Source organism: Equus przewalskii, chromosome 4 (genome assembly GCF_037783145.1).
Source record: "Equus przewalskii isolate Varuska chromosome 4, EquPr2, whole genome shotgun sequence".
In the NCBI taxonomy this organism is placed as follows: Eukaryota; Metazoa; Chordata; class Mammalia; order Perissodactyla; family Equidae; genus Equus; species Equus przewalskii.
Genome location: NC_091834.1, coordinates 103,745,235 through 103,754,206, shown reverse-complemented (window position 1 = coordinate 103,754,206; position 8,972 = coordinate 103,745,235). Strand labels below are relative to the sequence as shown.

At 45.0% G+C, this 8,972-nt stretch overlaps 1 long non-coding RNA gene across 1 annotated transcript; it reads right to left on the bottom strand.

The window, feature by feature from the left end:
* Positions 1 to 2,494: 2,494 nt before the first annotated feature.
* LOC139083135 (uncharacterized) lies at positions 2,495 to 7,888 on the bottom strand. Its single transcript, XR_011539706.1, has 4 exons — positions 7,131 to 7,888; positions 4,668 to 5,618; positions 3,575 to 3,657; positions 2,495 to 2,766 (listed from the first exon to the last, which is right to left on the bottom strand). It is a non-coding gene; the product is annotated as an uncharacterized lncRNA (long non-coding RNA).
* Between the last annotated feature and the right edge of the window lie 1,084 nt (positions 7,889 to 8,972).

The window sequence follows — 8,972 nt, the reverse complement described above, 5'->3', positions numbered from 1 at the left end:
TTGGGCCAGCCTCACAGCCCTCCCACATGAGGCTCTATTGCCCATCCTCCGTCTGTCCTCTGGCTCCATGTAGAGTGGATTAGCACTCAGCTAGGTCCCTTCCTCTTCAATTATTTCCGAAAGAGTGAGAATCTGAACATGGTCTATTCTGAAGGACTTTCCTGATATTCCTAATTACAACATTGTCTGAGCTGAGGCAATCTTCTGAGAACCCACCAATTCACTCTGAGACAGCAGACAGCAAGGGGCCTTGTTGGGTCCTGAAATGATGGAGGAAAGAGGACGATGTTCTCCCTCAGGCCCAGGAGGCGAGCAGGGACGTGGCTGTTCCGTGCCGGAGGCCAAGCTCCAGAGTCTGGCTCTGGCAGAGCAACAGCATTTGGGTTCTCACTCTCAGAGAACTCAAGCCCCACACACCAGGGCTTTCTGGAGAGATGGACAAAACAAGTGACATATTCTATTCTTTCGCCCGTGCTCCTTTGTTTTCTGCCTGGGAATCACAGAGGACATGGAGAAAAAACAGAAGATAAGGAGCAATGAGGCTTTTCGTCACGTCAATTCCCGAGCATCTGAGAATGTTAACATTGCTTCACACACTACTGCATATTGATTACTTCAAAGCATTTTACACCTGCCTTCTGATTGCAGCCTCACAGCAATCTACTCACAGGTGAGGAAATTGGCATTCATGTGCATAACATACAACTTATTGATTGTCTGCTATGTGCTATACCCTGTGCCAGGAATACATGTCAGTGAACAGCGTAGACCTGGCCTCTGCCCTCCTTGGTAACTGATGGGTGTGGCAGATACTGACCATGTACTTATGTATGTGGGTTTCACAACACCCCTGCAGCACTTGCCAACTCTCCTTCCCCTGCGTGAAGTGTGATGACAGGGGGGCCTGACTGGGATCCGGTCATAGGGGCAGGTGTTTCAGAGGGTGTGATGTTTGCAGAGCTGGGAGGATGACCGGGAACAGGCCAGCGGAACAGAGGAGGAAGAAGAGTGTGGGAAGAGGGGTCCTGGGAGCGGCTGAAACAAAGCCTGAGATGCTGGAACATGACCAAGTGGGTGAGTCACACAAGAGGAAACAGGCAATCCACGTAGAGCCTCCAGCACCACGTGAAGGGCTTGGGGTTTTAGCACGATGCACTGGGAAGATACAGAAGGGTTTCTGCAGGAGAAGGATGTGAACTCAGAGACATAAGTGGCCCCACGGAAGTAGCAGCTTAAGCCAGGTGCTACATTGACATGTCATTCTTACCCAGGGTTCCAGGGCAAGACAGGGAGGAGCCGGGCTGGGAACCACGACATCCTGACATTTAGTCCCACGTTCTTGGCTCATTACCTCCCTGCCTGTGAGTTCAAAAGTACACGAAACTCCAGGCAAACTTCTGATGAAACATGTTGGATTGGCTTGTATTTATTCTGCTGTGCCCCAAAAGTGTTCCTAAAGGAATAAAGCTGTATGGGGCCCGCCCGGTGGCACAGCAGTTAAGTTCGCACGTTGCTTTTCTCGGGGGCCTGGGGTTTGCTGGTTCGGATCGCGGGTGCGGACATGGTGCCGCTTGGCACGCTGTGCTGTGGTAGATGTCCCACATATAAAGTAGAGAAAGATGGGCATGGATGTTAGCTCAGGGCCAGTCTTCCTCAGCAAAAAGAGGAGGATTGGCAGCAGTTAGCTCAGGGATAATCTTCCTCAAAAAAAAAAAATAAAATAAAGAATAAAGCTGTAAAAAATTCAGGGATAAAGGAGAACAGAGGAGGAAACAATAAAAGATAATAAATAAGAAAATTCCGGATAATGAAAAGTGGGTGGAAGAATGGAGACAGAGGAAGCTTGATTTCCCAATGAGAGGAACGCTAAGTGGGAAACCAGAGAAGCAAGCCAGTTTGCCCACAGAATCCAGGAACGGCTCAGAAACGGCGGTGGAGGCTGGGCTAACCAGAGTGGGGCAGTGCAACAGTCTGTGCAAAGAAGAGCGGAGCTCTGGTGCCTTTCCTCGCTGATGTCTCAGCTCTCTGCCACGGGGAGAGAAAGGTGCTTTCCCATTTTGTTCAGGCAGCACACTTCTTCCCCTTATTGCCCCGTAGGAATAGAAAGGTCCCCTGTGATTCATGAAAGGGCTAGTTTTGTGGCCTAGATCAGAGAAAGACAGAAAATCAACTTAACCTTGCTCCCCTGAGGGTGAGGGCTCTCCTGTTCTCACTCACCTTCTTCCTTTTAAACTGGTATCTGATGCGCTACTTACAATCCTACAGAAAGTGATCTGAATGCAGCAGATCTCTCTTCGCTGCTGGGAGCGTGCCTCACTGGCCCCGACTCCTTCAGCCTGTGAGTCTCATCTGTGGTCCTCCCGTTCTTCGATGCTCAAGAGTCGTGACTATCTCTTAGCAAATACGACAACCATCTTCTAACTGTGGGATAACTACTCAATGTATTTGTGTTAACTATCTATTGCTGCATAACAAATTGCCCCAAAACTTAGACTTCAAGGAATAAACATTTATTATCTCATAGTTTGGCAGGGAATTGTGGCACAAGGGCCATCACGAGGTGGCTGTCAGATGTCAGCTGGGATGGCATCATCTGAAGGCTGCACTGAAGCTGGAAGGTTCTCTTCCAAGACGGCTCATTCACACCCCTGGCAAGATGGTGCTGGCTGTTGCCAGGAGGCCTCTGTTGCTCGCCACGTGGACCTCTCCATAGGCCTTCTTGAGTGTGCTCACAATATTGCAGAAGGTTTCTCCAAGAACAATGATCTAAGAGAAAGCAAAGAAGTTACAATGCCTTTGATGATCCAAACTTGGGAATCTCTCTCCATCATTTCCACAATATCCTCTTGGTTACCAGGGGCATCTCTATTCAATGTGGGAGGTGGGGAGATGTATGCCGGAAGATGAGAATCATTGGGATCATTTTGGAGGATAGCTACTCCAATCTTAGAAAAGGAAAATAAAGATAAAGCCAGGATTTAGTGGCTTATAAGATGCCCTCACTCTCCATTTTCATGTTGACATGTTCTAAGGATTTCATCATCAATTCACAGTAAGATAGTCCTACCTGTACTCTTTACTTTCCCACCTGCAATGCCATGACAATTTTTTCCCAACCCCAATCCCTCTCCTTTGCCTGTGGTTCAGAGGTTACGATGCATTGATTGGGAGCTGATCTTGATTGACAGGTGGGGAGAGGCAATGGGTGGCAGCATTAATGAAGAATCGGAATCGTTACTAAGTAAATTTCTCTAACCTCCAAATTTCTTCTAATACTCAGGGTGATGGGACCACCTCATTAGGTTTTTCTGAAAGGTTGAAAGAATTTATATGTGATTCACACAAAACAGACTTCAGCTTTGCAGACAAGTTGAAGGCTTCCCCCAAATTTGGTGAATCACTTCAACTCTATTGCCAAGTTCTTTCGTCTGTTGAGCAAGATCGGAACAGATCAGTGGTTCTTAAATTTGACTGACTAGCTCACTCTTATGCGTTAAAATCAGATTCCCAAGCCGTATCCGTGAATGTTGTGAGTTAGTGGGGATATGGGGAGGTCCCACAATCTATATCTTACCCAAGCTACTTCAGATGATCCGATGGTTTAGGGGTCATTGAACTAGCATAGATCTTCTCAACTGGAGATGGCAGACCCTCTTACTTTGGGGAGAAGAAAATAGTGAGATTTTTTTTCTTTGAAAGAGTTTCTGCATTATTAAAAATGGACTAAACGCCCTGGCAGATGGTCTTCTAGCTATAAATATGTAAATTTTTTTGCTTCTAGGTAGAAAAAGAAAAGTTTGTGTATGGTGGTACAAAATCTTACTATAGCATATTTGGTCTAGTACTGACATTTGTAAGTTTGTAGCCATTATCAGTTTCCTCTAGGGCAGGAATTCTTGAACTCTAGTCTCAAAAAGAATCACCTTGGGGGCAGACCCAGTGGCGCAGCAGTTAAGTTCGCATGTTCTACTTTGGCCACCTGGGGTTAACCGGTTCAGATCCCTGGTGTGGACCTATGCACCACTTGTCAAGCCACGCTGTGGCAGGCATCCCACATATAAAGTAGAGGAAGATGGGCACAAATGTTAGCTCAGGGCCAGTCTTCCTAAGCAAAAAGAGGAGGATTGGTGGCAGACGTTAGCTCAGGGCTAATCTTCCTCAAAAAAAAAGAATCACCTGGACCACATGTTTACTAGGTGAGTTCCTGGGCTCCATCTCCAGATGGTAATTCACTAGGTGGGGCATACTTTGGATTGAAGGTTATACAACATCAACACTGTGCTCCCCCAAGTGACCACTAAGAGGGACAACACTCGCTTAAAAAATAAACACACCTGAATTACACATTTAAAGTCTATTAACTCATGGTCTCTCTTGGGAGCTCCATATCCTTGTTTCCACATTTCTGAACATGAGCCCAGAATCATCCTTCTAGACCAGGCTTTCCAAAATTTCTTTGATGATAAGAACTGCCCTGTGGTGTTTGTTAAATGCAATCCATAGAAGCTAGATGTCTTCCCCAGTTCCACTTTGGAATATCCAGGCTGTTTTGCAAACAAGTATTCCAGGCAAGTTTGGGAGATTCTATTAAGCTGTAGTGGAGGGCATCTAGAGACAATACACCCCCATCCTATCCTTGTGCACACAAGGTGACAGAGGCCACTCACCTGGCTAAGCTTGCACAGCTGGCTGACCTCCATTTGAACTGTATACTGTCTTAAAGGTTTCTGAATACTGGGTCTTTAGAAGCAGCGTGGGCTTGACAAATCTGGTTGTCTCGTTGGAGACAGATTAAAGCAATAAGATAATGCAGCTCAGGAAGAGAAAACTAATTAGCAAATTCATTTTACGCCCTGTCAAAATAAAAAACAAAGGAAAAAGGGAAGCCAATAAAAGCTCTTAAAAAAATGTTATTTAACCCCGTGAACCAGAGAGCCCCCAGAGACCAGGAACGGACAGTTCCCGTGGTAATTAGGGGAAGACAAATAAGCGATTCAGCTTAGAGATAGGAAACACGCTTTCCAACCACCGCTGCTTTCTCCATATTATTTCAAGGGTGACCAATTTCAGTAATAATCAAAGGAATACCTAACTTGGAAGGGATCCCAAGCGGATTGCAAATTATATTTTTTTATGACAACAGAAACAGGCACTCACTAGATAGTTCCATGGAGACCGTAACTACAGAACAAGAAGATATGGAAAAGTGTTTATGATGATCTGTCAGGAAATTAGCCCCCTTGACTGTGGACCACTCTCGAGGCTTCATGTCGAGAGGGTCCTAAACCTGGAACCCCTGCCCGACCCTGGGTGGGTAACAACCTCCTGGGCTCTGCGTTGGAACTGACATTCAACTCCTAATGTAAGGATTCATGACAGATAATCGAATCGGTGGACCAAGGAGGACCCCATGAGTCTAGAACACAGTCCCGGCCAGGTAGGACAGAGCAGGCACACAGATTGCCTCACAGTCTCTCCTTGGTTTCTGCTGGAGGCTCCGAGGAGCCCCAGTCTGCTGCATTTCTGCTGCTCATGCTGCAGCGTCAGCCTCTTAGAAGGGAACACTCCACTCCTCTTCCCACTTTTCTGCCTTCTCTCTCTTCCCTTCCTTGGCTTGCCTGGGGAAGAAAGAGTGGCTAATGTGATTGGCCAGCACTTGACATTTATTGGCCCATAGTCTTCAAATAGGTAATGTCATTGTGTTATAAATCGGTGCTTGTGCACAGAACACTCCCTTACACTCACGCCCTTTCTGCTCCACTGTCTGCCCGCAGACAAGTGGGCGCCATCCACTGACTCTCTCCGTGGGGTAAGGAAGGAGGAATGCCTGCTTTGAACACCCCTGCCCCTGTTTTCTCTCGTTTCTGTCTGTCTTCAAATGAGCTAGACTTCCAACTTCATGTCCGTGAAGCTGATGGAGAAAATGGACTTGGCATCCACTAACCTGGGTTCTCTTTGACCAATTATTGTAAGCCTACGTTTGGGTGATTACAGGATTCTTGCTGAGTAGTTCTATCCTCAATGATTTGTAAAATTTAGGTATCTCCTCCATTGCTCAAAGCCCTGAAGGACAGAAAGAGCTAGACTTAATCTAGACTTAAGCTAGACTCTCTTGAGTCTTAATAAGTAGCATCCAAGAGTTGCAGGCTCTGTAGACAAAGTCCCTTGGTTTGAATCTTGCCATTGCTTCTTACTAGTGTGTGACCTTGAATACATATTTACCTTTCTGGCCTCAGTTTCCTCATCTGTGCATTAGGGGAAATGATGGCAGCTAACTCAAAAGATTATTATGAAGATTAAATGAATTAATGCATATGTAGCATGATGTGTAAAGAGCCTGGAACATAGCAAAGAACAATTGTTAGTTTTTATTATTGTTCTGTTATGATAATTAACATCCAGACAAGAAGCTATCACTTTAAGAATCAACGTTGAAGTTGATGGTGCACCTCTAGGATTTTAAAGGCATAAAGTAAGCACATGGGATTTGGTTGACATTAGGATCCTCTCAGTAGGTTCCAGGCATCTGAGGCAGTGCCTCCCTGTGATGCCACAGAGTTGAGGAGCATCAGCAAATGGGGGCATGGCCAAAGGACAGTAATCAGGATACTGACCACTGGTGAAAAAGACAACAAAGAGTTGGAAAATCTGGATGTTTTTAACCCAGAGAAAAGAGCAGAGCAATGGCATACAGTCCAGTCACGGGCAGCACGATCTAGGGAAAAGCCCACTAAACTGGGCTCCATCCTGTGTGCTGCTTGTGCCTCTTGCACTTACGTGCTGCGTGACCTTGGGCAGTTTATTTCATCCAGCTGATTTTAATTTTTCTCATTGATATAATGACTCTCAATTCCTTCCCGCCTGAATATTCCAGGACGCTGAAGGTAACATTGGATTTGGATCCTAAATCCTCCCGTTTACCGATCTTCCCCCAACACCCCAAGCTCTGGTTGCTGAAATACCATACAAACAACTGAGCCCAGTGGGGAAATATGAGAGTGGCTACACTGATGGCAAAGCAGTTTGGAGAACAAAGCTTGGAACCAATATTAAATCAGGGGGTGTAACAACTTCTTTGCCCCCTGAATTGAAGCCAAGATCACAAACCAGAACTGATCTGATCTACTGACCTACTGACCAACAAGTTTGAACTGGGAGAGTCCAAGCTTTGTACAAGGGGCCAGGAAGATAAAGCAGGGACATTTGTAACATCCTTCTTAACAGACTATGTTGTGTGCATTCTCACAAGAGGGAAGACAATCTCCTTCCATTCCGCAGAACATAACGATCTCTCATTTTTTTGAGTCCTTTTGCTGGGAAAAGTGTGATGATGCGATGGGATTTTGACTTTTGTTTCTGAGATTCAGCACCACGCTTGCCAAAGACTCCATCGTTGCTTTATTAACTTCTTGATTATGTCTTGTACACAGTGGCATCAACGTGACCAGATCTGGCACATTAAGCACACAAACTTTATTCGTGGGTGCAACGTAACTTGAAGAAATGACGTGAAATGATAATTGGAAGGAAATGATCGCTGACCAGCCCTCTTCTCTAGAACAGAAAGTCTCTGAGAACAACCAAGTGTGTTATCAAACCTTTAAATAGATGCTCTTTTCTTTTCTCCTCAACCTTCTTTATAGAAGCACTTCCCAACTATTTAAAATTCTCCAGCCCAGGTAAAGTTATCATGGTACAGTAAAAGAAATAAGAGTCTCAGAATAAGAAATGAAGAATTACTGATTGTCTACTTATGCTAGGCATTTTAATACATGTTCTCCATCGACCCTTCCAACGATCTCATGATGGAAATAGCATTTGCCACATTTACAAATGATGGAGCCAAAGCTCTCCTCTGGCGGGTAAGTCAAAGAGTTACATTTGAACTGAGTCTCTCTCATTCTAAAACCGTTACGTTTGAACTGAGTCTCTCTCACTCTAAAACCGTTACATTTGAACTGTCTCTCTCATTCTAAAACTGATATTCTATTTCACCACCATATGCCTGATTGTATCAATACATATTTCACCACTCTCAGAACAGACATGAAAGAAAAGTTGCAACTCAGGATAAAAGTATCTATGATGCACCAGAATATCTCAAAATACATGTGAAAAATGCTGCTTTGAAAGTACATCCAAAATGTAATGTGGCACTGCGGTGCATGCCCCTCGCTGGCTGAGCCACAAGACCTACCTGATTTGTGCTCCAATCCCCAGCTCTTAACATAGTGCCTGGCACCTTCTGAGTCCTCCACAAAGAGTTTGAGGGGTAAAATTGTTCAAGAGCCTTGGTCCTAGCGAATATCTCTGTGAGCTTCTCACTCTGCCCACTGTTGTTTCCCATGACTAATCAAAATAAATCTACTTGTGAGAGGAAAAATGGAATCTGGATATCCTTTTGTCGAAATACAAATGAGGTGTCTGTATTATATCACAGGACATGATTACCCATTAAATTCAGAAAACGTATAGCACTATTATACTACCATCAATACGAGTAAACATAAGCTAGTCTGAACAGCTTTGGATGCATCTGTGCATGGATCATGAAGTCTTCTTGTGAAGTCCTGTATCTATCCATGATCCAAGCAAGAATTCAAGACACCTTCACTACCTTCTCTAGTTCAGTTCTGTGTGCACGCCCGATTCACAGTATAATAAGCTGGAAGAGGTGCTGGGCCCGAGGGGTAATTCAAGAGAAAGCACCAATGACTTCCTTTCAAATTGTACAGACTTAGAGTCTTCACTGCCATTTCCACTGCTGATGGGGATCTAGGGTCATTTCCCAAAAGAGTGAGTTTCTTCCATCCTCTCCCCTGCCTCTGCGATTAAGGGGCATCCCTTTCCCTTCATAATCAGAATCAAATCACCCAACCGACACTTTAACTCCCTTGTATTCCATTTGCCTAGCGGCATGAGGATTCCAAAATTGCCAGGTATTAGTCTCAGCTTCAAATAAAAGGAATCAT